The sequence below is a fragment of the Prunus avium genome, chromosome 5, assembly GCF_965620075.1.
Source record: "Prunus avium chromosome 5, drPruAviu1.hap1.1, whole genome shotgun sequence".
In the NCBI taxonomy this organism is placed as follows: Eukaryota; Viridiplantae; Streptophyta; class Magnoliopsida; order Rosales; family Rosaceae; genus Prunus; species Prunus avium.
In genome coordinates this window covers 16,681,340-16,699,956 of record NC_142288.1, presented here as the reverse complement: position 1 = coordinate 16,699,956, position 18,617 = coordinate 16,681,340, and the positions used below count along the sequence as shown (strand labels likewise).

The 18,617-nt window shown below is 34.0% G+C and overlaps 1 pseudogene; it reads left to right on the top strand.

The window, feature by feature from the left end:
• The first annotated feature begins 7,669 nt into the window (after nt 1–7,669).
• Nucleotides 7,670–8,570, top strand: LOC110744369 (zingipain-2 pseudogene; annotated as a pseudogene).
• Nucleotides 8,571–18,617: the final 10,047 nt, after the last annotated feature.

The window sequence follows — 18,617 nt, the reverse complement described above, 5'->3', positions numbered from 1 at the left end:
ACCCCTCTGAAACAATTTAAGAAAGTCTTCAAGAAGGATTTTGGCCAAGCTGATGGCTTGCTTTGCTGCCTTGTTCAGAGATCATGTGATGATTCGGTACGTTGCTGGATGAATCAGATCTCTTGTTCTGATATCACCACTGTGGTTGCAAGGGATAACCTTTCTACCTTTCTTTCATCTTGTTCATTTATCATATTATTATTATTCTAATATATATACTATTCATCATGCTAATTAACTACTATATGTGTAGGAGCTTGAGCTGGCTTGTGGAAAAACCATTGACTAGGGGCCAGCGTGATATCCGCCAAAAGGACTTTTATCTACTTTTATGATTATATATATATATATATATATTGATATATAATATCTTAATATTATTAGAAGATTTCAATTTTGTATACATAATATAGTATGTTATATATATAAGTAAAACTATGATTGCTAGAAGCAATCAATGTCCATTTACTATGTATTCATGGTTCAAATTATATGAAAATATGATAGTGGTTACACTTCATGTTTGTTACGATGGAGCTGAAAAAAAAAAAAAAGGAATTAAGACCTGAAGATCTTGATCCTCAATTATAAAGGGCTTGAAGACCCTAAATTTTATACAATTAAAGGAAAAGGCCCGAAGATCCTAAATTCCTATACATCTAAAAAGGGTATGAAGATCTCCATTCATCTTTGTATAAATATATGTGACCCTGAAGTTCACATCCTAATGAGTTAAACCTGGAGTTTAACATTGAGCAAATGTAATATTTAAAGAAACATAAGTTTTAAATGATTTATTAGTGGAGCGCACTATCATATTTACAGTTTTGAGGGTTACAAGTTCCTCAATTCATTTTCAATTAATTAGGACTACAAGATCCTAAATTCTCAACCCTTGTAGTATAATTGCATGTGGACATGAAGTTCCTCATTTCTCAAAAGCATAGAAGACCAGAAGTTCTTCAATCTCTCTTATTGAAACTAGAAGTTTCAACTATTTATTTTGTTACATCAACTTAATTATTGTATTTTATTTTTGTCCTTTCAAAATTTTATATACGGTCCTCATGTCCTAAAAAAGGACATGAAGTTCAAACATCTTAATTATAATATTTAATTATGTGTAATCCAAGACCAGAAGTTTTTGGGACATATGTATTAAAGTATATCAATTAGAACTTTAAGGATGAATTTGCATGTTTATTATATATATATATATATATATATTTATTTATTTATTTATTTATTTATTTTTTATTTTTTTATTTTTATTTTTTTGGTGTGTATCTACTTACAAGATTTCAACTAGGGGTGGCATTTTATACCGAAAAACCGAAAAACCGCAAAAACCAACCGATAATTTACCGTAATGAAACCGCAATCGCGGTAAACCGAATCACATTTGCGGTATTTAGAACCGAACCGCATTTGCGATTGCGGTTGCGGTATTTGATTTTCAAAACTTGCGGTTACCGCAAACCGCAAATATATTTTAAATAATATTGTCTATATTATATTATTATATTTCATACAACATATTTCATACAATATTTTCTATTCACACCCATTATTTATGCTTCTTCTTATAATAAAATGTACTAAACTTATGTTGTTTTATTTGTAGATAGCATTGGTGCTCAAACAACACAACGGGGTTCTTCAAATCCACTCACCACCACCAACACTTGAGTTTGTAACATTGGTGCATTGCATTTTCCTTTTAGTTTGTAACTTTAATTAACTTTGAATTGGATTTTCTTTTGGGTTGTAACTTTAATTCATTTTGCATTGCATTTTCCTTTTGATTTGTAACTTTAAAGAATTTGGAATTGGAATGCTTGAGAAGTTTAACTTTAATTGGAATGCTTGGAATTGAACTTTAATTTTCTTTAGGTTGTGAATGCTTGAGAAGTTGAGGAGATTGTGAATTTATATATGCTTGAGAAGTTGGATTTTTATGACACAAAAAGAACTTGCGGTTTTAAACCGCTAATTCACGGTAACCGACCGCTTTTTGCGGTTTGCCGCAATGCGGTAAACCGCAAAACGCGGTCGGTTTGCGGTTTCAAAAATCATCATACCGCAAATAGTCGGTCGGTTTGCGGTTTGGGCAAAAATTCGCGGTTACCGAACCGCAACCACCCCTAATTTCAACTATATTTTGTTATTTGTCAGAAATCTAAGATTTTCATTAAGGAGGAAAGTGAGAGACTCAAGAATTTTTATTCTTATACAACTAATGGAGGACTAGAAGTTCCTCAGTTCTTATTCAATCATATAAGGGTCAAAGGATCTTTAGATTTCAATCCTTATAATATAAATATTAATGGAGGACTAGAAGTTCCTCAATTCTTTTTCAATCATGGAAGGGCCAGAAGATCCTTATATTTCAGTCATTATAATATAAATATTTGTGGACTTGAAGTTCCCCAATTCTTAAAAGACAAATGAAGACCTGAAGCTCTTTGATTCATTTTTCATTGGAACCAGAAGTTTCAACAATTTATTTTATTTTATTTTTTTGTATTTTACTTTTACTTGGTTCTTTTCTTTGGTTTCATTTTTATTTTATGCAAGGACCTGAAGTCCCTAAATTATTCTTATATAATTAAATAAAGACACGAAGTCTCTTAGTTCTCAATCCATATAATATCTATACAAGGAATTAGAGTTCTGCAAATCTCAGAAAGCAAATCAAGACTTGGAGTTCTTTGATTTTTTTATTTTTATTTTTCAACTGGAACCAGAAGTTCCAACAATTTATTTTATTCAAGTATTTTAATATCTAGTTATTTATTTTTATTTCAATAATTTATATTTAAGGAATTGAAGTTCCTAATATGACCTGAAGTTCAATAATCTTAGAACCCGAATTTCTAATTATGTCTAATCCAACCTAAAAGTTTCGGCCGCATGTGCATTAAATTTTTTTTTAAAAAAAAGGAAAATTCTAGAACCTGATCTTCTAATTGTGTCAACCTCCAAATTGATATTTCAACAAGTGCATATGTATTATGATTTTGGGCTGAAAAATATACATCATGTTAAGAACTTGAAGTTTCGACATTATTTGGATTTCATGTTTTCTAATTTTTTTTTTATCATTTTATTTTATTACCATGAAAAATATCATATTAATACAAATTTGGACTTGAAGTTCAAAACCAAATATTCCTTTAAATTTGATATATGTACTCGAACCTGAAGTTCCAGATATATGTTAATATATATCCATGGTTCATCATTTTTATTGAGATTAATATTAATATGAACCTGGAGTTCATACCTTGTCAAGAATCTGCAGTTCTGGCATAACATATATAATATTTTAATTCAACTTGAAGTTCAGAATTAAACGTTTGTTTTTAATTATATCTTTATTATGTTTTCCACAATGAAATCAAAATATTGTAACCAAATTCTAATTGAACTTTCAAGTTCCTTGGTTCTTAATTTTAATTATTCTTATAATTAATTTGAACCTGTAGTTAAAAGCACAAAATGAGAAGATAAGACCATTGCAGAAGAATGGCATGCAAGAAATCACTCCATAAGAACGACATGTTTTATGTACAAAAGAGTGTTCCAGAAGAATGACTTGCATTATGTACAAAATATTGTTCCAGAAGAATGACTTGGATTATTTACAAAAGACAATTCCAGAGAAAAGGCTTGAATCATCCTGATATGTATTCATTTCCAAATTCTTAAATACAATGCAAATTCTAAAAGATTACAAGTTGAATACATTGATAATACACTGCATAGATTAAAGTCCCAGAAGGACAACCCATTAACATGTCAATATTAATATGATGCATGCCGAATGCATTAAGATTCTTGAAGGACAATACTTATGACATTCTTGGTATCATTTTGTTGAGACTATTTTCACGTCATTAGGGGGAGAATTGGTTGTTCTTGAAAGAACAAAATAACAACGTGAATGACTATGAAATACAATTATTATTGTCTTATCAACAAATTGGTATAGTAGATAGATGCAACCTAAAACATTGTAAGTCAAATACCAGAAGCATATCTACTAATGAGTAATTTGTTACATGCCTGAAGCATGACAAATTTATAGATTGCAAAAATTAACTCCCATAAAAGTTGTTAGATGCCTGAAGCATGACAGATCTATAGGTTCAAAAGACTTAACTCTACATAAGTGGAGGTTAATTGCAAAAATGCAAGCCCTAATCAAAATAACGCCCTAAAGAAGGTTGTGATCCACATTCGATAAATAGTTCATCTTATAAGAGATGATTGTCCATATGCAGTGGCGGATCTAGGAATTTTTCAGGGAAGGGACAATGTTAAAAGGCTAAAACATCATAAAAAAATAATAATAATAACCAAATAGCCTTACAATTTAAACAATACTAATGTTATTTATAATTAAAATAAATAAGAGTTTTACATCTAAGCCTAATCGACTATAGTCTATTTTGTATATAAATTAAATGCACAAAATTCATGTTACACAATTATTTACCAAAATTAATATCAAATATAAACAAAATGCATGTCAATTACACAATTAGTCTATCAAAATTCATATGAAATCATCCATTAATCTAATCAAAATCAATATCAATTAATCTAACCTAAAGTACATGTGATTTGGAGGTCACAAGATAAAAGTAGATGTGATTATGAGTTTGGGGTATTTTTCGGTGAATTTTTTGGAGCACATATGAATTTTTAATGAATTTTTAAATTTGGTCTAGTTAAAATTTGACACATGGCGCCTTGATAGTGGACCACATTAAAAAGAAATGCAAGTTGAGAAGCACAGGATTCTAACTACAAACAGGAGTCATCTTCTTCGACTGGTTGTGTCTGCAACTTAAGTGAAAAATTTTCAAAATCTTCTAAAATCTAAAACTTTGGTTGTGGAGGTCCAATTGACGAACCGTTTTCTCCTACGTGATCGTGTGATCGAGCTCAACAATCTAAGGTAAATATTCAGGGTTTCACACAGCAGCAACAAAACAGCCTCTTTGAGGCTTTTAATCGAACACTTGGTGGGCACAAGCAAAGGGGCAATTCCTGCATCTCCAACGCATTTTCCGGCGAGAGGAGGTGCACCTCCTTGCGCCTCTGTGGGTCCGCCACTGTCCATATGCGACAATTAAAGCTCCTGAAGAGATATTGGTATACCATAAAGAAATGAAAGCAATGAGATGCTTATAAAATATGCATGCGCATGCACATAAGAATGGAGGGATCAGGAATTGATGATCTATTGGTTTATTGTACGTACTAAAATTATCAAGGGCTATACATAATGATATTGCATCACTTGTTATAGTTGTGGAAAAATGAAAACAAAGATTGGCCAATTGGAAGAGGCAATCGAGTAAAGTTGAAAATTTTCGGAAAAAGTGGAATGATTGAACCTATAGTTCAAACACCAAAATATATGAAGATGTACATGTTACAAATGGGTGTTTGTTTGTAAAGTGAAATAAAATACTTGATATGGCACAATATTTCCCTGTAAAGACATGGGATTATGATGGTAAACATATGCACATATGTTATGCATAATTCATGAAAATCCCTAAAGGATTTAAAATGCACGAAGCAAATTATTTAAAATATGATGGCTTGTAATAATCCTTGTGTGGATTAAAGTATTTTAGAAGAATACGGTATAATTGTCCTATTGAATATCTCTTATAAAAGGGATATATAAATAATCCAAAATCAAGAAATGGGTTTTACCATCATTACAGTATATATGAAGAATTTTGTTGGAACTCTTGAAGAGTTTAGAAAAACCTCCCCTTATTTAATAAAGGAATTTGAGATGGAAAATCTATAAAGATTATGAAGTGTTTGAAACATATTGCTAGAAACGATTTCTTAAGAAATACAAAGGAACAAATCCTAAGAGATATAATGTGTCATGCAATATATAAATTGCACAAAGAAATCTTGGATAAGTGAAAGAGCCTGAAGCTCAGTATAAGTACTCAATCATCTTAAAATGAATAAATTGCCTCAGTAAGTACCTTGATTGAATTCAAAATTTAAAGATATTGCAACGTATTCAAATGTTTAAAGTTATGAAAAATGTTTAAAGACTCCTGATAGCCTATAAAGAATAATATATGCAATTGTTCTCAAAACATACAAGAATATGTATAAATGACTAATTATACCATATAAAGTTTCAATGCTTTTATCATTATAAATATGAGCTTATTGTTTTTATTTTTATTTTTTTTATATCGAAGAGCATATGAAATTATTTAAGCCATTGTATACAGTAAAAGGCTTAAGAAAATAGCCTAGATATTTTTGTTGTACTCTAACCTCAACAGGGATTAGATGAATGATGACACATATAGATCCTCTAATGATGTTGCAACAACAAGTTTTATACAAGCATTACCAAAGATCACTTCGTGAAGGATGGATGTGTGATCAATATCATTTATGTTGGATCATCAAAGAAGTATAAAGATAGCAAGAGGAGTAATTCTTCAGGGGGAGCATCCAATAATATTGCAAGATTGATTCACAGAAGCAGTGCCAACTACAACAATCAAAAATATGGTCAACAATATGGCTTAAAGATATTTTGTCAGCATCAAGGGGAGCTTGCCATCAATAAGATATTTTCCTGGCAAAGTTTTAACGAGGCAGTGTCGCACGCGTGTCAGTGTTATATGCATAGAATTTTATGTTACACATGGTTATGCACTCTTTTTCCCTTTGACCAGTTTTTGTCCCACTAGGTTTTACTGGCAAGGTTTTTAACGAGGCATACTCCATACATGGTGGACATCCAAGGGGGAGTGTTGTAACCTCAATGGTTATGGTGTAATTCCTCCATTACACCCATCATTATACCTATCATTATAGGGTTGTAACCTATGCACTAAATACCATATTTATCATTGGTTATTATGTTTTGTAACCCACTACTTAAGGGTGGTAAATGGTGATGTATTTCCTATGTCTATAAATAGTAGGCACTAAAGATGAATAAGTGACTTGAGTATTGAGCTATTGAGAACTACTCTTACCTTTCATATACTTTCTCTATTTACTTTTACAACATCTACATATTTTCTTCCAACCAAAACCCAATTTTGAAAATGGATGCCATGAAGGATAAAAGTTGCCCATTTCTTATTACTTATTTACAAAACCCTGCCATTTTTGTTATCCAACCATTTTTCCTAAACAATCCCTAATATCTAGCCTTTCCATTATTATGGTGTTGCTTGGACTCAACAAATCAAAACATTCTCATAATACATATAATATATGTTCGTTCATAAATAATATGTATATATAGCTATACATATAATAATTTACCTATACATATTTCGTAGTAGGTATATTATTCAAATGGTAGGTATATTGGATGACATATAATACCTAAATCCTAATCGTAAGTACATTAAAATTTATGTAGGTATGTTGAATGTTGTATAATGTAGGTATATTGGAAAAGATAATTATGTACACTTTTTATAAATTAAAAACAGGTACACTTTTCATACTAGGTAAATTATATTTTTCATAAAACAAGTAATAGGTACATTATTTTTTCAACATAATTAGTGTGACAGTATTATTCATAAAAAAAATTATAAAGGAGCCAAAGCAATCGTTTACGGTTGGGTTGAACCTGTTTTCTGATATGGACGAGGATGAAAAGAGAGCTTTCCACTGCACAGTACCCATCCTGCATAATCCACCTCCTATTCCTTCTAACAAGAGGATTAAAAAGAGAGTTACCTCCCTTGATGACTTTAGCAGAATATGTGACAGGGGCATTGACTGGTCAGAATCTTTTGCCAGTATCAAACGCATAAGGAGTCAAGGACTTACTTTTGGTATTGTACTGCAACCATTACATATGGATTCATTTTTCATTTTTCTTACTTTGTGCTAATTATTTTATACATATATTGTGTGTCTAACTCTAATTGTAATATTATATTATATGTACAGGTTCTTGTTGGGCATTTGCAACCATTGCAGCCGTGGAAGCTCTTCATGCTTTAACTTTTCAATTACAAAATCCTCCAATATTGCTATCCGTGCAACAGCTCATCGACTACAATGTTGCCAACCACGGGTGTGGAGGTGGAAATGTATTGGATGCATTCACTTACATAATCTTAAATGAAGGTCTAAACACCGAACAAAATTACCTATACCATGGTATCCAAAGAACCTGTGACACTGTCAAGGAAAAAGGAGATGGTCTAGAGATCGATGCCTATACAATCGTGAACCCAAGGAATAAGGACCAGCTTGCCTATGCTCTCTGCGAACAGCCAGTAGTGGTCGGGATCAATGCCCACGGCTCCAACTTTTCACAGTACAGAGGCGGGATATATCGCTCGGAATGTGGCACAGACATTAGCCATTCGGTTTCACTTGTTGGGATGCGGATTGACAAAGCTACCAATGACCAGTACTGGATACTCAAGAACTCGTGGGGTGAAAAGTGGGGTGAAGGAGGGTTCATGAAATTGTTGAAAAATGACGGCACTCCCGGTGGTCACTGTGGCACTCCACGGACATCTATATAAATACAATTGCGAAAAAATATTTACGAAACTTTGTAAGTCGCGCGTAGCGAACATGATTAAAAAAAAAAAGAGGCTAGTCTAATGAACTTTAGGAGCTAGGGGGATTCTTATTCAAGTAATTACCCACACGTTAATATTATCCAAAGCAAATCCAACATTAATAGGAAAATCTCAAATAATTTAAGTAAAATAATATTTTCATTCTACACAACATCGTAGTTTTAGATTATGGACATAAATATTTACATAGGAGGAAGACATGCAACGATCAAGCCCACTTATGCCACCCGTTCCTCTCTAAATGATCTTTCACTTTTTCATTGTCAATCTATACATAAATAACATGAGATGAGACAAGTTTAATCATATACTTATAAATTTTTAATTGACAAATTTTAGCATAATTTGGGAACACGTATACTCACCTTCAATTTTGATAGTTTATCCTTTGCTACATGCCTACTCCAATTATCGGAAGAAAACTATACCAAAAATACTGTTATTTTCAAAAGACAAGAGACAAAAGGAAAATCCTTTCGTTTCTATATAAGAAGCCTTGTTTAACAATAAAACAATTAATAAGAAATTGATTGAGGATTAAAGGAACAGTTTCATGATTTTACATTTATAAGGGGAATTTTATGTTGCCTTGACGCTTTTGTTAGGCCGACTACTCTACTATAGGCTACTTTTAGCTTCTATAGCGGCCCTTCCCTTTTTTGTGTATCTTAATTTTGTGCTCTAATTTCTCCACATAGCAACGGGTACGATGTTTGTAAAACTGGTACAAAAATGAGTATAAAAATAAATAAAAGTGTAAACTCATTCACTTGAGATGCTAAAGTGATATAAAGTATCTAGCGTAAAAAGTCTTTATATCTTTGATTAAGTTTTCTACTATACCAAAAGAAAAATGTTGTTACAAAATTAGAGTATCATCATGTGAAGTCCTGTATTTTAAAATTATATATATATATATTAGGAAAACAAATGTTTTGCTATCTATATAGGTTTATAAGTTAAAATTTCGTTTTATTGATTATATATTTATATTGGTTGTAATTGTATATATGGATAACTTGCCACGTACAAAGCCTTATCACTCAATGTGATATTTACATCAAAACTTACCCACATACACCACCCTAGTTTCTTCACAAGTGTCTACCTAGATGACTAAGCCTTTGTTCAAAGTATGAGCTGTTGGCATTAGGGGAAAGTTGGATAATATTGGAGTCAAGCATATCACCAAACCTACATTCCACCAATCAAGAGCCATTAGTTTCCGACTTCATTCTAGTATAAATAGGGAGCTTGCATTTGCAAGTTGTTTACTTCTACATCTAGAGATAATATGCATGCAATATGATAAGTTGTTAGAGTTAGAGGACTAAAGAGAGACGCAAGGAAATTTGATATTGGAGGAGATAGGTAGATGGGTTATCTTGCCAATTTATTTAAAGGGTTCTCATTAGCGAGGTGAGTGGTTTATGTAATATGTTCTAAAAGTTCTTATTTTGTGATAAAATATGAAAATCATGAATTATTGTGGATTTATTCTATTTACAAATATCTCTCCATTTCAAGTCAAGCATGTCTAATATGGTGCAATCTTTCACACTATGTATATATATTGATTGGAATATAAGTATGTATTATTCATGGAACATGAGAACTTCAATGTTGGAGTATCCGAGGGATAGATGTACCACACGGGGACATAGGGCAATGAGGCCAACGGGAGTCACGTGGTTGGTTACATGCTATGAAGGATAACCGAGATATGAAGGGATGATGTGATATGATCTGGATTTGTGTATCTTTTCATGATATTTTCTAGAGTATGTAAAAAAGCATTGCTTGACTGGCATATTACATAATCTACTCACTGAGCGGTGGTTGCTCATCCCTCACCATGTTTAATTTTTCAGATGAATTAGTGGGCAAGACAAAGACTAAATCAGTTCAAACTGAATTAGATGAGAGTGATAGAGCTTTATTCATTTCTTGTAAAGTTGTAAGATTTTGGATCAAATATTATAAGAAAAGTTTATTTTATGTTTCGGCTTCTTTTTATTTTCTCACGCACCGGGCGCGGGATTTCCACCGACCCCCGGGTCCGGGGCGTGACACATCATCAAGGTTATGATTTTCGTTTTCCTAATTTGAAATAAAAACAATACCTAATCCGACAAACTGTTTTGTAAGTCCAAATGATATGACGAACATTTTGCATGTTTGAGCTACTAAAGTGCACGATTTTTACGCCACCTATATTTGTCACTTGTCATCATTAACTTATAGGTAGGTAAAGTAAATATTTCTCCAATAAAACAATGCTTATTGCTATGTTTTCTATTTTTTCAATTCTTTCAGAATTAGAAGACTAAGATCACTGTTGTTCATTGTAATTGAATAACTCCAACCCGAAGAGACAACCGAAGCATGCCTATTACACTCTGCATCCTGGTTTGAGATTTTGTCAAATACACTATTTTCATGTACAACCATAAGCAATTCGAACGTCAGATACTCTTAAATAAGGATTTAAATAAATTATAAAAACATAACCTTTAATGTTGTACTTGCTGAAAAGTAAAAAAAGTTTACCTTGTTATCATCATTTGTTGTATTAACGTGCTGAACCAATACACTTTTTAAGTAGTTTGCTATAATAGCTTTATAGCCATTTTAACTGTAATTACTTTAGAGACTCTCATAATGATTTTTTTACCATGTTGCTTATATAACCTAAGAACCAAACAACAAACTCATGAAAGAAATAACATAATAACAAATAGATAACATTTGTATAACTTCCTCTAGAAGACTCGGAATCATGAACCGTAAAATGCTGCAAAAACTGAGACTTCCGCATGTTTCCAATGATGTATGGCTCATTATTTGGTTCTTCCTAAGCAATCTACAGACACAATTGTTAAGCTAACTTGACTTCAGTTGAAGGTTGGTTGTTTTCACAATGTACATTGCTATGAAGAAAATACACTTGTGTTTGTTGTCTGTTATTATTGGGCAGAATAAATTCTTGATTGACTTGGCTTATAAAGCCCCTTATAATTTGTAAGTGATGTCCACAGTGACTTTAGAAACTTGCATTTTTCATTGTAGGATGATACTGATGAGGATGATGAGAAAGGGGAAGGCTCTACAGAGGAAGGGGCAGACTCTACAGTGGAAGGCTCAACAAGAGATGAGGCATTGACAAATTCTACCAAGGGCATTTGCACTCCATTTTTTGGAAGGATACCGAGTTCGTTCAAGCACACTATTATTGTGTGTGAGAAGTTAGCCCCGAGAGAGGTGGTCATCAAGGTAAGCCCTGATGACCACAAACAAGTCCAAACCTTTCTTGATGAAGGGGATTCGGCGGACTCTATCTCTTGGAAGATAAAAATGACGGAATTTTTTAAAGGAGCCACGGCTGTGGGCGTGGTCTCAGCGAATGGGGAGCTGCTTATCAACAGCGGAGCTTTCATCAAATCGCTGGTGGACCATGGTTGTTTCAAAACCATGGAGACAGCAATGAACAAAATGAAGTTTGAAGATTGCTGCAACATCAAACATGTACATGGTCAATAGTGAGTTTTGTTATCTGCATCAATCACTAGGTAATTTTTTTAAAAATTTTATCTACCAACTTTATCAAGTGAATTATAAAAAGGGTTGATGATTTTGATTTTATGTATAGTGGCTATTGTTAGCTGGCTTTTCCTAATGATAACGAACTTACTTTCCATTCTGAAAATTAATGTGTAATTCTTGAGGATATGATGCGCCATGTAGCTTGCTACGTTTGCTCACTTGTATTTCCGAATTGGTGTGGTCGTGATCTTCACATTTTATGTTCTCATAGTCTTTGGAATGAAGATGTAGTTTTGCCTCCATTCATATTTATGTACTTCACCGAATCTGCATCGAACGATGATTCAGCTTCGTACGAGGACTCGGAGGATTCGGTTTCAATGGGTTTGGCCAATAGTGAGCTTTGTTATCTGCATCAATCACTAGGTAATTTTTTAAAGAATTTTTTTTCCCAACTTTGTCAAGTAGATTATATGTATAGTTGCTATTGTGGGATGGCTTGTCCTAACGATGACGAACTTGCTTTCCATTTTAAAAATGAATGTGTAATTCTTGAGGATGTGATGCGTCATATGGCTTGCTACATTTGCTCACTTGTATTTCCGAATTTGTGTGGTCGTGATCTTCACATTTCCTATTCTCATAGTCTTTAGAATGAAGAGTTAGTTTTGCCTCTATTGGGATTTATGTACTTCACCAAATCTGCATCGAACGATGATCCAACTTCGTACGAGGACGCGGTTTCAATAGTTCGGTCAATAGTGAGCTTTGTTATCTGCATCAATCACTAGGTAATTTTTTAAAGAATTTTTCCCAACTTTATCAAATGGATTATATGTACTGTTGCTATTGTGGGATGGATTTCCTAACGATGACGAACTTGATTTCCATTCTGAAAATGAATGTATAATTCTTGAGGATATAATGCGTCATGTGGCTTGCTACATTTGCTCACTTGTATTTCCAAATTGGTGTGGTCGCAATCTTCACATTTAATGTTCTCATAGTCTATGGAATGAAGAGGTAGTTTTGCCTCAATTGGAATTAATATACTTCACTGAATCTGCATCGATTGATGATTGAGCTTTGTACAAAAACTCGGAGGACTCAATTTCAATGGTTCGGTCAATAGTGAGCTTTGTTATCTGCATCAATCACTAAGTAATTTTTTCAAGAATTGTTGTCCCAACTTTATCAAGTGGATTATATGTACAGTTACTACTGTGGGATAGTTTTTCCTAATGAAGACGAACTTGCTTTCCATTCAAAACATGAATGTGCCATTCTTAATGATATGATGCGTCTAGTGGCTTACTACATTTGCTCACTCGTATTTCCGAATTGGTGCGGTCGTGATCTTCACATTTCATGTTCTCATAGTCTTAGGAATGAAGAGTTACTTTTGCCTCCATTGGGATTTATGTACTTTATCGAATCTACATCGAACGATGATTCAACTTCGTACGAGGACTCGTAAGACTCTGTTTCAATGGTTCGGTCAATAGTGAGCTTTGTTAACTGCATCAATCACTAGGTAATTTTTTAAAGAATTTTTTTTCCCAACTTTATCAAGTGGATTACAAAAAGAGTTGATAATTTAGATTTTATATATAGTGGCTATTGTTGGCTAGCTTTTCCTAACGATGACAAACTTGCTTTCTATTTTGAAAATGAATGTGTGAATTAAGGATATGATGCGTCTTGTGGCTTACTATATTTGCTCACTTGTATTTCCGAATTGGTGTGGTCGTGATCTTCACCAAATCTGCAACAAACGATGATTCAGCTTCGTACGAGGACTCGGAGAACTCGGTTTCAATGGGTTAGGTTAATAGTGAGCTTTGTTATCTGCATCAATCATTTGGTAATTTTTTGAAGAATTTTTTTTCTCAACTTTATCAAGTGGATTATATGTACAATGGCTATTGTTGGCTAGCTTTTCCTAACGATGACGAACTTGCAACGGATACAGCACAATACGTGTCCGTTGAGGAGACACATTTGACACAGGGGAGACTTGGGAAGGATGCAGTCAGGACACAAGTGGCGGGAGGGAAAGAGCGCTTGAGGTTTTCAATGGTGTCGTTGACAGAGACTGAAACAGTGCTTGATTCTTTGACTAGTGTACGGTGTAAGCTTGTATAGGACATCACAGACATTGAATCAATCTTGAACTCATGTTTGCAGACATAGAGATTAATACAAACTTGTCCAGTAAACTCATACATATGTGAATAAAGAATCCTTATGAGTTTAGGAATCCTAATCCTATTAATATTGACATTAAGTATATAGATGCTAGGTGTACAAGTTATATTCTAATTGGGTTTCTAATAGGAGAATCCAATCAGATTTTCACCAGCTAACAGTATTAATACAGAGTTCCCTACCTTCGCAAGAACACACATCAAAATAGTACTCAAGCCCCATGGAGAGTTGGTGATCTAGAGCTTGCAGAAGGTAGAAGATCTTTGTGTACCAGAGTTAGTTTTTTTTCCGCAGGTTAGTGCTTAATGAGTTAAAGCTTCAGTCATTATTTCAATCTACATACGGATCTGGATTTGTCTCTCGTTTTCTGCCATCTTCTTCCTTCTCAACTTCTCTCTCACTGCAATTTCCAATCCAAACGAAGGGGAGGGATTGGTTTGGCAGGGGATTTGCAATCACCATTTTATATTTTAGGGAGATTCACTATTACACCCAATATAGGAACCCAAATTATTTTATATATTTTTTTAAAAAAAAACCAAAACACTTTGTTTACAATTTCCAATATGAAATGAACTTTAGAAACACATTGTTGTGTCGATACAGCTGCATCAAAATGGATTCAGCTGCATCCTCAACTTGTGATACTCGCAAGTGCACGAGCCGTTTGGTAGTATAGCATATGTAAGTGCGAGGTCGATCCCACGAGGATTGGTGATTGAATGATCCAATTCATTTTCCATACACAAAACAAAAATGAAAAAGAAAGGAAATAAATAAAACAAGGAAGAAAGAAAATAACTAACTCAAGTAGATAAGTTCCCAAGTTCAATTAGATTAACGGATTGATTCTAGCTAATGTATGATTAAGCCATGGTGTGTGGTCATAACCTTGTGTTCCTAATTCCCTAATTTGATCATTTGTTGTCTAACCTAAAATTAAGCATTAGGAACCCATTAAGCATAGAAGAACAATTTAAACAACCAAGCATGTATCTAATCCCTGTTGTCGAATGTCCATACATACTCTTCCTATTCATAGTTCAATTCGAATTAAAGCATGGTGTATACTCTTAATTCAAACCAAGATAGCTAACATGCAAGCCTAAATGGTGATCAATCATTCAAACTAGCATATTAACTTATAAGCATAATGAATAAGAACAAAAACCATAATTGAAACTTGGAAACTAATTAAACTTGAATACTTAAGAAAGAATGTACATTACAAGAAAAATAAATTACAACTAAGAAAACATTAAAGAAAGCTAGAATTGAGAACTAGAAAGCAAAACTAAGAGAATTTGAGGGAGAGAAGGGAAGGGAGCTCTAGAGAAGTGTTTGAGAGCTCCCCCCCTTGGGGTGTGTTTACAAGCTTAGAGAACCTCCCTATTTATAGGCCTAAGGAAGTGAAAAATCTGAATTCAATATGGCTAATGCATACAACACTTGTTTTATAAAATCTGAAATGGTTGATGCACTTGTATTAGAAAATTTGAATTGGTTGATGCACTTGTATTAGAAAATCTTGAATTGGTTGATGCACTTCACCAATAGATCCCACCAGCAGTCCTAGCTCATCTTCATGTCACCATGACCAAGCTTCCAACCAGAAATGATAGCTCATACCTAGCTCACCATGACCAAGCATCCAACCAACACATGCTGAGGTCAGCATGACCAGCAACTTCAAGGGCTTACAACTTGGGCTTCTCTTAATCAAATTAGGACTTTAAGCACTCGAAATTGAAGTTCAGAATGTCTTCTTTCCAGCCATATGTTATTTGGGCCAATCCAAGGTCGGAGGAAGAAGTTAAGGCCGAAACAAATTGCTAACTCATTTTCCGCGCTGATAAGATCCATCCTGAGCATGGTTCTGTGTTTGCTAGGTAACGGACTCCAGATTTATCCAATGGGGCTGAATTTTGGATATGTTATAGTTCACACCAATTGGAACAACTTTCATGAAGAATGTGGCCTCATTCGAGCTATTTAGGTTGTTGAAACAAAGCTTGCAATATGACCTACGGAACTGGACTGGCAAGGGGCTGTAGCCAAAATGAGTTTGTCTTTAAGCTCTTCATCCATTCATCCAAATTAGGCCTTAACATGCTTGAATTGCATGAATTATGCTCTCTAAAGCCATCATTATTACCTAAAGCTCAATGAACTGAAAGATAAACACAAAAAGGATTAAAAGCACAAGTTTAACTCAAAAACATAACCAAATCATAAGCTAGAAGGGTACAAAATGATATACAATTATGAACCGATCACACATCCAAAGCCCATTTACAATATAACAAAAAGGCTTTTAACTTAGGCAAGGCAACTATCGTAAAAAGCAGTCTCGTTCTTTGGACATCAAGAGATTTGGGTTCCAAGCAACACATAGTCAAAGGTTGATGAAGTAGTGGGCGGATTTTGGACATCAAGAGCTTGCTCGGGACTCCGCCTCCATGTCCTTGGTCCGTGTCCATGCTTGGGAATGCACTCCTTCACCGTGGCCACGTTTGGGAATGCACAGTCCCTATCGTTCAACCTTATTCACAGTGCTGCTTCCTCTCTCGCCGGGTGCAACACATGTTTGGAGGTTGATGGAGTAGTGACCAGTTTTTTGGACATCAAGAGCCTGCTTGGGACTCCACCTTCACCTCCTGGGTTCATGGCCATGCTTGGGAATGCACTACCACCATCGTTCGACATTATTCACAGTGCTACTTCTTCTTCTCCCACCAGGTGCAACACATGGTTAGAGGTTGATGAAGCAGTGAGCAGTTGTTTGGACATCAAGAGCCTACTTGGGACTCCCCCTCTACCTCTTGGGTCCATGGCCATGCTAGGGAATCCACTGCCCCCACATCCTGGGTTTGACCTTATTCACGGTGTTGACCAAGAGGGTTGGCCAAATATTGATGATTGGTTGGATCAAGATGTGTTTTTGGTTCTAGGTAACAAAAGTACATGAACTGGATTTTTTTTTTTTCTTCTAGGTTATGGGTTATATTGGATTTTAGAATATGATACTAGGTAAAAGTAGTCCTAAGTTAATTGGATGTAGTTGCTTGCTTTTGCTTCTTTGTAAATCAACTAGCACTTGGACAAAATTGGAAAATGACTGTTTTAAATTTTTTATGGGTTATGGGTTATACTGGCTTTTAGAATATGATAGTAGGCCTGGGTTGGGTGTAGTTGCTGACTTTTGCTTATTTGTAAATCGAGTACCACTTGGACAAAACTAGAAAATGACTTTTTTTGTTGTTGGTATAATTACTGTTTCTTTCAATTTGATATTCTTTGTATAATTACTGTATCTTGTCTGCCTCGACAAGAACACCCACCAGCTATTTGAGAAATTGCACGAGTGAAGCCAATTCTTGCCCATCATGTGGCCGGCCAAAAATCTTGGTTTCGATAATCCCAGAAGCCTTCAATTGCAACAGGGAACAAGCACCTAGCAATGAAATAGGCAACCTTGGCTCATTTCCACATGGACAGAGGAACCACAAACTATTTGAAAAAATAGTTTCATGGTCTCCCGTCCTATCAAAATTAAAGTTATTGCAGTTCCTACCAATAGATAGACAGTTAGGAAGAGAGCAAGTCAAACACCCAATCTTTCCCTTGCAAAATAAGTATAAATTTATATACTGTTAAATTACTTATTCACATACCTTACTATCTAATCCAATCTAAAAATCTAAGCTAAAAATTATCAACATGAAGGCATCATCACAAAGTTGTTGTAAATTTGTTTAGTGCACATATTAATTTCTAAACTTAATCTTATGGCAATTGTATCTGTGTGACGATGACACTTACTGTAGATTATGAAATATTTGAGAAAATAAATAACCAGGTGTAAGGTTCTGAGAATATGATCCAATATAAATCGTTAAATATTGTTTTTTTCTAACTTTTAATCTAACTTTTAAAGGACTTGTGATTTATGTTATAGTTTTAAAATTGATATATTCGCATCCACTTAATAAATTTCACATCTGACAATAATTCCATTTGATAAACCACCATTGTCCATCTTGTTGACAAAAAAAAAAAAAAAACTAACATTATATATCTCCTTTGCCAAGTTTGCAATGAACCCCAATTCCAAACCTAATTCGACCAAAAACACTACCACCAAAAATAGGCTAAAGGCCCAAAACAAATGAGAAGCGACCATAGGCAGCATGAATTAAACCGAGCGGAGATGAGCAAACCTAGGTCAAATTGGAG